Here is a 12,933-nt window from a genome sequence, read left to right on the forward strand (position 1 = left end):
TTCTTGGATCCTGCATGTGACATGCAGAAGGATATGAAAATCTTTGACTGAATTCTGAATGGCACCTTGTTTCTACTTCAGTACACGTTCTTAGACCAGCTTTGTTTCGGTCTCTGAGTTAGATAATTTTTATTAGATATTTGGATTCATCTACAATAATATAACAAACCCATTTGTAAATGGGTGCAAGGGTTTGGCTGTCCATAAAAGGGGAGCTAGGACATGTACCTCAAGTTTTTAAAAGATCTGAGAGGGATGTCTGACAAGTATCATTTAATATCTATTACCTCCTTTCCTGGGAGATTCCCTGGTAGCTCAGATGGTAAAGTGTCTGTCTGCAATGTGGGAGACCTGGGTTCAATCCCTGGGTCAGGAAGATCCCCTGGAGTAGGCAGTGGCAACCCAGTCCAGTACTCATGCCTGGAAAATTCCGTGGATGGAGAAGCCTGGTGGGCTACAGTCCATGGAGTCGCAAAGAGTCAGACACGACTGAGCAACTTCAGCTCCTTTCCTATCTGAATAGAAGGATATCATTGTATTCTTTACTGGCAAATTCTATTTTAAAGAAATTAAAGATTTAAAGAATTGTAAAGAGCACTTAAAGAAGGAAGTAAATGCATCTCTGATTTTAAAGTTCTATCAAATTGAGAAGTCACTTCCTGTTTATCCACATACCATGTTCATTCTCACTTCATAATGGTTCCTTGTGTCTGGAATCCTCTTTCCTACTCTTTGTCATTCACCTCCTCTTCATCCTTCACATATCAAATGAAGTGCCATTATCTCATGGAGGCCAGGGATAGTATACTATAAAGTCAAAATTAAAATAATTATTGGAATTCTTATTTCCTTTTTTAAAAGTAATTTATTTATTTTAATTGGAGGCTAATTACTTTACAATATTGTAGTGGTTTTTACCATACAATGACATGAATCAGCCATGGGTGTACATGTGTTCCCCATCCTGAAGCCCCCCCACCCCTTCCCATCCCAACCCTCTGGGTCATCCCATTGTATCAGCCCTGAGCACCCTGTCTCATGCATTGAACCTAGGCTGGCAATCTGTTTCACATATGATAATATACATGTTTCAGTGCTATTCTCTCAAATCATCCCACCCTCGCCTTCTCCCACAGAGTCCAAAAGACTGTTCTATATAGCTGTGTCTCCTTTGATGTCTCACATATAGGGTCATCGTTACCATCTTTCTAAATTCCATATATATGCGTTAGTATACTGTATTGGTGTTTTTCTTTCTGACTTACTTTGCTCTGTGTAATCGGCTCCAGTTTCATCCACCTCATTAGAACTGCTTCAAATGCATTCTTTTTAATGGCTGAGTAATATTCCATTGTGTATATGTACCACAGCTTTCTTATCCATTCGTCTGCTGATGGACATCTAGGTTGTTTCCATGTCCTGGCTATTATAAACAGTGCTGCGATGAACACTGGGGTACATATGTCTCTTTCAATTCTGTTTTCCTTGGTGTGTATGCCCAGCAGTGGGATTGCTGGGTCATATGGCAGTTCTATTTCCAGTTTTTTAAGGAATCTCCCCTCTGTTCTCTATAGTGGCTGTACTAGTTTGCATTCCCACCAACAGTGTAAGAGGGTTCTCTTTTCTCCACATCCTCTCCAGCATTTGTTGTTTGTAGACTTTTGGATCGCAGCCATTCTGATCAGTGTAAGATGGTACCTCATTGTGGTTTTGATTTGCATTTCTCTGATAATGAGTGATGTTCAGCATCTTTTCATGTGTTTGTTAGCCATCTGTATGTCTTCTTTGCAGAAATGTCTGTTTAGTTCTTTGGCCCATTTTTTGATTGGGTCATTTATTTTTCTGGAATTGTGCTGCAGGAGCTGCTTGTATATTTTTGATATTAATTCTTTGTTAGTTGCTTCATTTGCTATTATTTTCTCGCATTCTGAAGGCTGTCTTTTCGCCTTGCTTATAGTTTCCTTCATTGTACAAAAGCTTTTAAGTTTAATTAGGTCCCATTTGTTTATTTTTGCTTTTATTTCCATGACTCTGGGAGGTGGGTCATACAGGATCCTGCTGTGATTTATGTCAGAGAGTGTTTTACCTATGTTTTCCTGTAGTAGTTTTATAGTTTCTGGTCTTACGTTTAGATCTTTAATCCATTTTGAGTTTATTTTTGTGTACAGTGTTAGAAAGGTTTTAGTTTCATTCTTTTTTACAAGTGGTTGACCAGTTTGGAATTCTTATTTCTTTAAAACCAGTGAAAGCAGTAAGATGCTGGGGGAAAGTGATAAAAGTTTAATCATCTATAAATTCCCTGACCTTCAGGGTAACTTGGAGGTACCCCTTTATTACACTTGCAAATTACCCTGCACTTCATAGCACACAGCACAATTATAATTATCTGTTCATTACTTGTCTCGCTGTCTAGACTACAGATATAAGCAAAGAGGCTGTCAGCTCAGAATAAAAATAAGCTCCATGAGGGAAAATGTTGCTCTGGACTTTATTCCTGATACCCAACCTAGTTCCTGGCATACAGTAGGCACTGAATAAAGATTTATTGACTGAATTAATAAATAAATGCAAGAATGAAGAGGTTATACTTCATGTTCATAAGTAATGCTTTACCAGTAAGGATATTTGAGGAAGTAGACCACAAGCCCATACATATAGAATGATAGAAATCAATGAATAAAATATCTCACTCACTTTTCAATATATCAGAAGTCTGAAAGTGGTCTTTACCCAATGGCTGAGATGTGGTGTTGTAAGTGAGCTAGATCGTCATCCACATAGCAAGATTTAATAGACAAAACTCTGTAGTTAATAAACCAATCATGTGTGTATGTGTGTGTCTAAGTGTGTATGTATATGTTTAGGAGATACTCTTAACATCAAAAGAGAAAAAGAAGAAGTGATTAAAAGCAGTTGACTCTGGGGAGTAGATCTCAAGGTACTTCAAAGTGACTTCCTTTGTTTGGAAGTCTTTCTGTATTATTTTTTACCATATTTTGTATTTATTTGATGACAAAAGACAAAAACCCTTATCCATTTTATAGTAACTCAGCCTCAATAATCAATCACTCACTTCCCACTATGTATCCTTTGCTTTATAATACTAAATTTCATACTTTCTACACTAAATTACAAGGTTCTTAATACCACATTCATGTCATACACATCTTTATAATCCTCATGATATATACTGCAACATGTTATACATAGTATATATTAATATCTGTTGACTGACTGTTGAAGATTGGAGGTTATCATTTTTAACTCAAGTGAGTCTTGTTTCTAATTTAATTTTCATTTATTTTTACACTCCCTAAAGAAGCTGATTTTTGTAAACAAGGTCACAACTGGCTATAGTTATAACTATTTTCCCATTAAATGAATATTATAAGAACATAATGAAGATATCTTTATCTCTTGAAAATAAAGAGGCTAATATATGACTTTTTATAAATGCAGATTTGTATTTATTTAGTTTTTAAATTAAATGTTTCTATTATTTATTAAATATAGGCACTTCAGCTCTCTTCTTTTTTTACTACATGACTTTTCACATAGGAACCCATAAATACGTTCATGTTCCAGGCCAGCAACATGATGACATTTCCAGGTGAATGTCTAATGATCCTACATGATAACCCAATGCTAATACTAATAATAACAATGCTATAGAACTTTTGAGGATGTCTCAATGATTATCCATGAAATGGTTTACTACAGAATAGTGCAAGTTCAAAATTAAAATAATGACTAGGGTTCTTATTTTTAAAAACTAGTAAAAGCCACAGAAGCGTGGGAAAAGATGATAACATTTTAATCATACATAAGTATAAAGAAATGTCTCTATGGTCGTTTGTTGCCTTTTAGAATCATAGTATCATGTAATCTTATAAACCCAGGGTTAAAGAGACCAGAAACGGTCATTTTTCCAATTTCTCATCCAATGTATCATAACTTTTTGCTAAAACTTTCCAATAGTCATCTTGCATGGTTAAACATTCTCTCCCAAAGAGACTTTGATTCTAAAATGTTCTAACTTTTAGAAATTTTTCTCTTACACTGAGGCAAAAAATAAATAAATAAATCTCTGTATATAACTTTAATGGGTTGGTATGACCCATTAAGGTAATCCAGAATGAATCCAACACTCATTTCCTGTTAGACACTTTTAGACATTTGAAGAATGATTTTTTTGTGTGCTTCTGAATCTTCTCTTTCCTTGTCAACTAACTAGAATTTGAATCCCCACCAAGTGCTGAAGCCTGACCTGAGAAACCACATCCACCTGTCTGTATTCCCTAAATTACTCTTGCATCTCTGTCTTCAGGAATCTCTGTCATTGGGTTAAATTTTAGAAACATGGGAAGACCCGAAAACATTAAGATCCCGGTAATAGAAGGCAGTATGTTAGAAAGAAATCCAAACATTTGCTCTTAGAAGGAATTCCCAGTGTGAGGCAATGATTTCCAAGGTCAAGAATTTGAAACAAATCCAAGAAAACTTTTACCCTTCTTCACCTAATTTGTTTAGAGGTTGGAGTTAATTTTTAAGTATATCTTAGCAGCGCTGAATTATCCTCCAGAACTATGGATACAGGACCTCTAACAGCAGGAGGCAAAATGAACAGGCTCTATTTACATCTTCTTTTTTTTCAGTCTTTGCCACTTTAATAGCTTAATTGTTGTTTCTCCTATTATATGATTTACTTCAAAGATACCATACAGTCTTGCTCATTTTTATTCTGCATGGATAAAATTACTGAGCTTCAATGTCTGTTCCCCAGTCTTTGAAAGCCAATGACCTTGTCAGAAACATCACCTTTGCCCCCTTTCTAATTGACACCTTTGCAAATGCACTGGGCCAGGGGTCTTATTAATAATTTTTATTTCCATTATTTCATTAATAGCTGAATTTCATTAAACCACTCTTTTCACTTCAAGACAAAGGAATTTCTCATGGAAATAAAAACAATATTTTGAGTGCTGTTAGAAAACTGAATTTAAGAGTTGCACATAATTACATTTTTTTTAACTCAGCTTACTCTGAAGTATAGTATGAAAACTGTCAAAATCTTTACTTCTAGCTTCTAGCCTTCCAAAATTATGATCTTCCATTCAGGAGATTTAAAAGCGAAGGATTCAAATTTAGGGTCTATTGCTTTAGAGGATACAAAAGATTATATGGATGATTCAATTGTTCCTTGTACTTTCATTTCTTATTTTGTTGGAATCATTCAGCTATGGTCTCAGAACTGAAAGTATACAGGTCATTAAAATGGGTAAGAAAGAAGATGTGAGCACTCATGGAAACTTTGAGCTAAACCAAAAGTGAGAGTCGAATTGAAAAGTGACATTGATGTCTTTCTTGCTGTGACTAAATTAAACTCTAAAAATTTTGTTATTTTCAAGTCATCATCTATGTTCACATCCATTTTTTACAGCCACATTCTAGGTAATTGTCAAATTCCAATTTGGCTTAATTTCTAAGCTGCAGGGAACTTATCTCAAATTTCGACCTAGGAGCAGGTACTTGGGAAAGGCAGAGCTAATCTTTACCTGTGACAAAGAGAAAAGTGTGAAAGGCTTAAAAACACTTCTGCACTACTACCCTGCTTAGTATTGTGAAAGCAAGCAGTGTTGACCACAAAGAAGGTCATCACAGATCTTAGATCTGCTTCTGAGAATGTGTCTCCAAAAGTCTGCACCCATTTCACTGGGGGAGCTTTTTTAAAAATGTAAATACCTAGGTCCACTCGGACAAAATAACCCCAAACTGGGTAACATCATGCAAAATTTCACTATGACATCCCAGTCTTACCAGTCCCTTTATAGACTTGGTCATCTACTAAATCTTTCCTTTTCTATATTTTATTTTCAATATCTCAGGAAATGATTTATCCCCACTTCCCTCACATATACCTTTTGAAGTCCCCACACAGGTTGCTATGGAGATAGTGATGCAGATGTCTATGGCTTCCCTTAAGAGATCTCAGAATGCAATCTATCAAAAGGCAGGATTTTAGAGAGAGTATTTCATCTCAGACTGATCACATACTGTAAATTCCTGACCTAGATTAGCATCACAAAATCTATGATGTATTCCTTCCCACTCTCATGTTTTGCATATTCGAGTGTTTTCTACCTACTTTGCAATCTGCAATCCACTCCCTTTCCATTGCTTCTTATTGTTGTTTGCTTCTTTCTGTTTCTTGAAAATAAAAAGAACGATTGTTGATTGAAGTAATAAAGCTCCCATAAAATAGAAACGTCTGACTGATCTTTACCATTGGCATTCTAATTCTGACTTGTGATTCAACACTACTGCTTAAAAGTTACTTCTGCCTTTCTAAGTTAGCACAATTCAGCATTTGAGTTCCCAGGAAGTCATAAAATACCCAGAAGAACTTAACATCTGTAGATCTGTACAGTATCTGAAATTGTGCTTTTGCAGACTGATCAAACAGAACTAAACCTCACCATTTTCTCCAGTCACAGTCATCCTACTCTGCAACTTAATCTGCCCTGCATATAAGCAAATGAAGTCAGTACTTGCTCAAAAATATCTGTCCATAAACTTGACAACCCGTTAGAAGCATTCCTTGGAATTAAGAATTTAGCACAATTTATTCAGGTTCCTTTTACACTGCAAATAAAGAGAGAAAGGAAGGTCACATACTAGGTTAGTATGTTATCGGCTTAGCTTGTTGTCATCTTGAGCTAGAGGAAGTGAGGCAGAGGATTGGTCAGTTTAATAGGGTGCCAAAGCCAGAACGTGGTTTATAAACTCTTTGAAGAAGTAAACATTTATCTTCGAAATTCCCAGCACATATAACATTGGTCTTCATATTTGTTGAAAAATACTTAGTATAGAAAACAACAAGAAGCAAACTGAAATTATTTAATGAGTTTGCCAAAGGCTCTTCTTACCTTGGCTTTCTCTGCTCAGTTTTACTTTTGACCTTATCTTACTGCCTGTTGATGTGTTGATTATTGTCTTGACTTTTCCTCCTTGTGTTCTATGTGGGTGAGTTTAGATTTCCCAAAGTTTTGTTTTTGACCATCTTATACTGGAGATAAGGAAAAGGCAGATATTAGCATCTGTGTTTGTGACAGTGGTGATATGGAGTTCTGGAAATATTATTTATGACCATCTCATCTTGAGACATGGAGAAGGCAATGGCAACCCACTCCAGTACTCTTGCCTGGCAAATCCCATGGATGGAGGAGCCTGGTGGGCTGCAGTCCATGGGATCGCTAGGAGTCGGACACGACTGAGCGACTTCACTTTCACTTTTCACTTTCATGCATTGGAGAAGGAAATCCAACCCACTCCAGTGTTCTTCCCAGGGACGGGGGAGCCTGGTGGGCTGCAGTCTATGGGGCCACACAGAGTCGGACATGACTGAAGCAACTTAGCAGCAGCAGCTTGAGAAAAGAAGTAAAAATTGCTCCCAATAAGTTCAGGTTTAGATATTTAGTGTTTTAGACTTAGTGTGTATGGTATTAACAGAGGCTAGAATAATTTTACTCTGATAAGCACATTTTAATTTGACATTTATTTTAAAAATCTAATATTATTTAATCTTGACTGATTAATCTTTTAATAGTCAATCTGCTATGATTTAGTCAAGTTAAAACAGATGGTTCATTGATGAGGTGCCAAAGTCTTTACAGAGACCTTAGGAGAAAATAAACCAATAAAAAGGAAGCATCCTTTTCAGTGTACCAATATGCAGCTGATTGTGTTTTGATTTGAGGGGTACGATGTGGGGGCAAAAGTAGAGAGAAGAGGAAGACATTATTTAATATTAAGTAAAGACTACACCTTCTATTAGGGGATGGGAGGAACTGCTGCAACCAGCAAGTTCCTTTCAGAGGATATGCTGAGACCCCACTAACCCATTTGTCTTTGTATTTTTGTTTGGTTGGTTGTTTTGTTTTGTCTTTTTTTGCAAGCATTGTAATAATTCATTTTATTTAATGCTGTTACTTTTTTTCCAGGTTTATTGACATATAGTTGACAAAAATTTATATGTTTAAGGTGTGCAATGGGATGGTTTTATAGACATATATATTGTGAAATGATTATAATTAAGTTAATACATCCATCACCTCACATATTTACCTTTCTTTTGGTGTGATGAGAGCAGTTATGAGTTACTGTCTCAACAAATTTCAGTTATGTAGTAAGACTTATCAACTAGAGTCACTTTGTAATATATTAGATCCTTAGAGCTTATTCATTCTATAAATGAAAGTTTATACCCTTTTAACAATCTCTCCTCATTTCCCCCACCTCATCAGCCCTAGAACCCTTTGTTCTACTGTCTGTTTCTCTGAAATGATCTTTTTTTTTTTAATTTCATATACAAGCAATGCAGTATTTGCTTTTATCTGTCTGGCTTAATTTCTTTAGCATTAAGCCCTACAGATTTAGTCTGTAGGTGTCACAAATGGCAGCATTTCTTTCTTTTTGAAATTGAATGACTTATCTATCACATTTTCTGTATCTATTCATCCATTGGTTGCAAATTATGTTATTTCTATACATTGGCTACTGTGAATAATGCTATAATGAACCATAAACGTGCAGATACCTCTTTGAGATAATGTTGTTGTTGTTGTTGTTGTTTAGCTGCTCAGTCATGCCAACTCTTTGTGACGTCATGGACTGCAGCACACCAGGCTTCCCTGTTCATCATCTTCCAGACTTTGCTCAAACTCATGTCTATTGAGTCAGTGATGCCATCCAACCATCTCATCCTCTGTCATTCCCTTCTTCTCCTGTCTTCATCTTTTCTGGCATCAGGGTCTTTTCGGATGAGTCAGCTCTTCATATCAGGTGCCCAAAGTATTGGAGCTTCAGCATCGGTGCTTCCAGTGAACATTTAGGGTTGATTTCCTTTAGGATTGACTGGTTTGATCTTCTTGCTGTCCAAGGAAATTTCAAGAGTCTTTTCTACCACCACAGTTCAAAGGCATCAATTCTTTGGCACGCAGGCTGTTTTATAGTCAAGCTCTCACATCCGTACATGAAAAACCATAACTTTGACTATACAGATCTTTGTCGGCAAAGTAATGTCTCTGCTTTTTAATACACTGTCTAGGTTTGTCATTGCTTTTCTTCAACAAGCAAGCATCTTTTTATATCATGGCTGCAGTCACCATCCACAGTGATTTTGGAGCCCAAGAAAATAAAATCTCACTGTTTCCATTGTTTTTCCATCTATTTGCCATGAAGTGATGGGACTGGATGCCATGACCTTCTTTTTTTGAATGTTGAGTTTTAAGCCAGCTTTTTCACTCCCCTTCATCAAGAGGATCTTTAGTTCCTCTACACTATCTTATTATCTTTAGTTACCTCTACACTACACCCTCATAAGGGTGGTATCATCTCCATATCTGAAGTTATTGATATTTCTCCCAGCAATCTTGATTCTAGCTTTTGCTTCATCCAGCCCAGCATTAGCATGATGTACTCTGCATATAAATTAAATAAGCAGGATGACAATATACAGCCTTGACGTACTCCTTTCCCAATTTGGAATCAATCCATAGTTCCATGTCCAGTTCTAACTGTTGCTTCTTGTCTGCATACAGGTTTCACAGAAGACAGGTAAGGTGGTCTGGTATTCCCATCTCTTTAAGAATTTTCCAGTTTGTTGTGATCCACACAGTCAAAGGCTTTAGTGGAGTCAATGAAGCAGAAATAGATGTTTTTCTAGAATTCTCTTGCTTTTTCTGTGATCCAGGTATGTTGGCAATTTAATCCTTGCTTTCTTTATCTTTTCTAAATCCAACTTGAACATTTGGAAGTTCTCAGTTCACATACTGTTGAAGTCTAGCTTGGAGAATTTTGAGCATCACCTTGCTAGCATGTGAAATGAGTGCAACTGTGCAGTAGTTTGAATATTCTTTGGAATTGCCCTACTTTGGGATTGGAATGAAAACTGACCTTTTCCAGTCCTGTGGCCACTGCTGAGTTTTCCAGATTTGCTAGCATATGGAGTGCAGCACTTTAACAGCATTATCTTCTAGGATTTGAAATAGCTCAGTTGGAATTCCATCATATCCACTAGCTTTATTTGCAGTGATACTTCCTAAGACCCACTTAACTTCACACTCCAGGATGTCTGCCTCTAGGTGAGTGATCACACCATCATGGTTATCTGGATCATTAAGATCTTTAGATTTCTAGTCTTTCTCATTCTATTGTTTTCCTCTATTTATTGCATTGCTCACTTAAAAAGGCTTTCTTATCTCTCCTTGCTATTCTCTGGAACTCTGCATTCAGATGGGTACTACTTTCCTTTTCTCCTTTGCCTTTCATTTCTTTTCTCAGCTGTTTGTAAGCCCCCCTCAGACAACCATTTTGCCTTTTTGCATTTCTTTTCCTTGGGGATGCTTTTGATCACTGCCTCCTGTACAATGTTATGAACCTCCATCCATAGTTCTTCAGGCACTCTATCAGATCTAATCCCTTGAATCTATGTGTGACTTCCACTGTATAATCATAAGGGATTTTGATTTCAGTCAAACCTGAATGGCCTAGTGGTTTTCCCTACGTTCTTCTGTTTAAGTCTGAATTTTGCAATAAGGAATTCATGCTCTGAACCACAGTCAGCTCCCAGTCTTGTTTTTACTGACTACACAAAGCTTCTCCATCTTCGGCTACAAAGAATATAATCAATCTGATTTTGATATTGACCATCTGGTGGTCACCAGATCCATGATCACCAGATGGTCATGTGTAAAGTCATCTCTTGTGTTGTTGGGGTGTTTGCTATGACCCGTGTGTTCTCTTGGCAAAAGTGTTAGCCTTTGTACCGCTTCATTTTGTAATCCAAGGCCAAACTTGCCTGTTACTCCAGCTATCGTTTGACTTCCCACTTTTCATTTCAGTTCCCTATGATGAAAAAGACTTCTTTTTTTTTTGTTTTTCCTGGTGTTAGTTGAAATAATGATTGGGGTTGTTTTGTTTTGTTTTGTTTTTTTTTTCAGATATTCCCAGAAGTACATTGCTAAATAATAGGTAGTTCTATTTTTAATACCTTGGGAAAATGCCATACTGTTTTCCTAGTGGCTATGCCAGTTTACATTCCCACCATATTGTGTAAGAGTTCCTTTTTCTCCATATCTTCACCAGCATTTTTTATCTCTTATCTTTTTGATCAGAGATATACAAACACGAGTAGGTGATATGTCATTGTAGTTTTGATTTGCATTTCTCTGATTAGTGAAATTAAGCACCTTTTCATTTACTTGTTGACTATTGTATGTTTTCTTTAGAAAAATGTTTATTTATGTCCTTTACCCATTATTTTGTTTTTATGCTATTGAGTTATATGAGTTCCTTGTATATTCTGGCTATTAACCCCTAACAGTATACGTGTTTGGCAAATGTTTTCCCCCATTCCATAGGTCACCTTTTCCTTTCATTGTATGTTTCCTTCATTATGCAGAAGCTTTTTAGTTTGATGCAGTCCCACTTGTCTATTTTGGCTTTTGTCACCTATGCTTTGGGTGTCATATCCAAAAAAATCACTGCCAAGACCAATGTCCCTATGTTTTGTTTTAGGAATTTTATAGTTTCAGGTCTTACACTTAAGTCTTTAATCCATTTTGAGTTTATTTTTGTGTCTGGTATAATGTAGAAGTCTAATTTCATTCTTTGGTATGTGCATATCCAGTTTTACCAGCACCATTTAAGAGATTATCCTTTCCCCTATTGCGTGTTCTTGGCTTTCTTATTACAAATTAGTTGACCATGTATTCTTGGGTTTATTTCCGGATTTTCTATTCTGTTTAATTGATTGATATGCCTTTTTTATGCTAGTACCACATAGGTTTGATAATTATAGCCTTGTAATATAGTTTGAAATGAGGATATGTGCTGTCTCTAGCTTTGTTCTTCTTCAAGATTGCTTTGGATATTCAGGATTTTTTGTGGTTCCATACAGATTTTAGAATTGTTTTTCCTATTTCTGTGAAAAAGAGCCATCATAATTTTGCAGGGATTGCACTGAATCTATAGATCATTTTGTATCCCACTTTTCTTTGAATGAGCAGTGGGACTGGATAAAGCTAGTCAAGAAATGGCTTGGGGCAACATCTCCCAAAGTAGTTTCACTGCTAACCACATTTGTTTTAGGGAAGAAAATGCCAGAATCCTGAGAGTATCTCATCTGCTTAAAATACTTCTGGGTTAGAATGTGAGAGAAGTGAAATTTGGCCAGTTGTACCAAGTCCTTTTGTCCACAGCAACAACAATAATAAACAATTGTTTTATTGAGTAGATATTTTGTGATAGGGATTGTGATGATATTTACCTGGATTATCTCTTTTACCCTCCCACATTATTGTCAAAGACATGCTATTTTTACCCCATATGGTCAAAGAAAATAAAGTCTTTTTTTTTTTTCATTGAAGGATAATTGCTTTACAGTATTGTGTTGGTTTCTGCCAAAGATCAAGTCTTAAAGGGACGTTAAATATTTTACACATGTTAACATAGCTGCTACATGCTGAGGCTAATATTTGAATACATGTACTGCTGAATCCAGAGGTGACATGCTTAATCCCTGCACAGTATCACTTTTCGGTAGAACCTCCTCCTTCATTTTTTGAATTCCAAGTCTCGTGCTCTACTTGGTTCATCTGCAGAAGTGGAACAGAAAGAACTAGAATGGGCTGTTAACTTCTGACGTTGCCTTAGCAGGCATGTGGGATCAATATGTCCTGCAGGAGGGTATCTCTTAATCTATAGATCTCAGAGGGGAGGACTTAGTCCACTACTAGATTTGGACACAGAAAACTTTGAGAAGAGTGGAGTGTAGCCCAGCCCAGATCTCATCAATGCACATCAGTTTCTACACATGAGAGTGAAATTAACAGCCAGCTCATCTCACTAAGGGGTGGGTAGAGATTGGAGGAA

Source organism: Bos taurus, chromosome 8, assembly GCF_002263795.3.
Source record: "Bos taurus isolate L1 Dominette 01449 registration number 42190680 breed Hereford chromosome 8, ARS-UCD2.0, whole genome shotgun sequence".
Lineage (NCBI taxonomy): Eukaryota > Metazoa > Chordata > Mammalia > Artiodactyla > Bovidae > Bos > Bos taurus.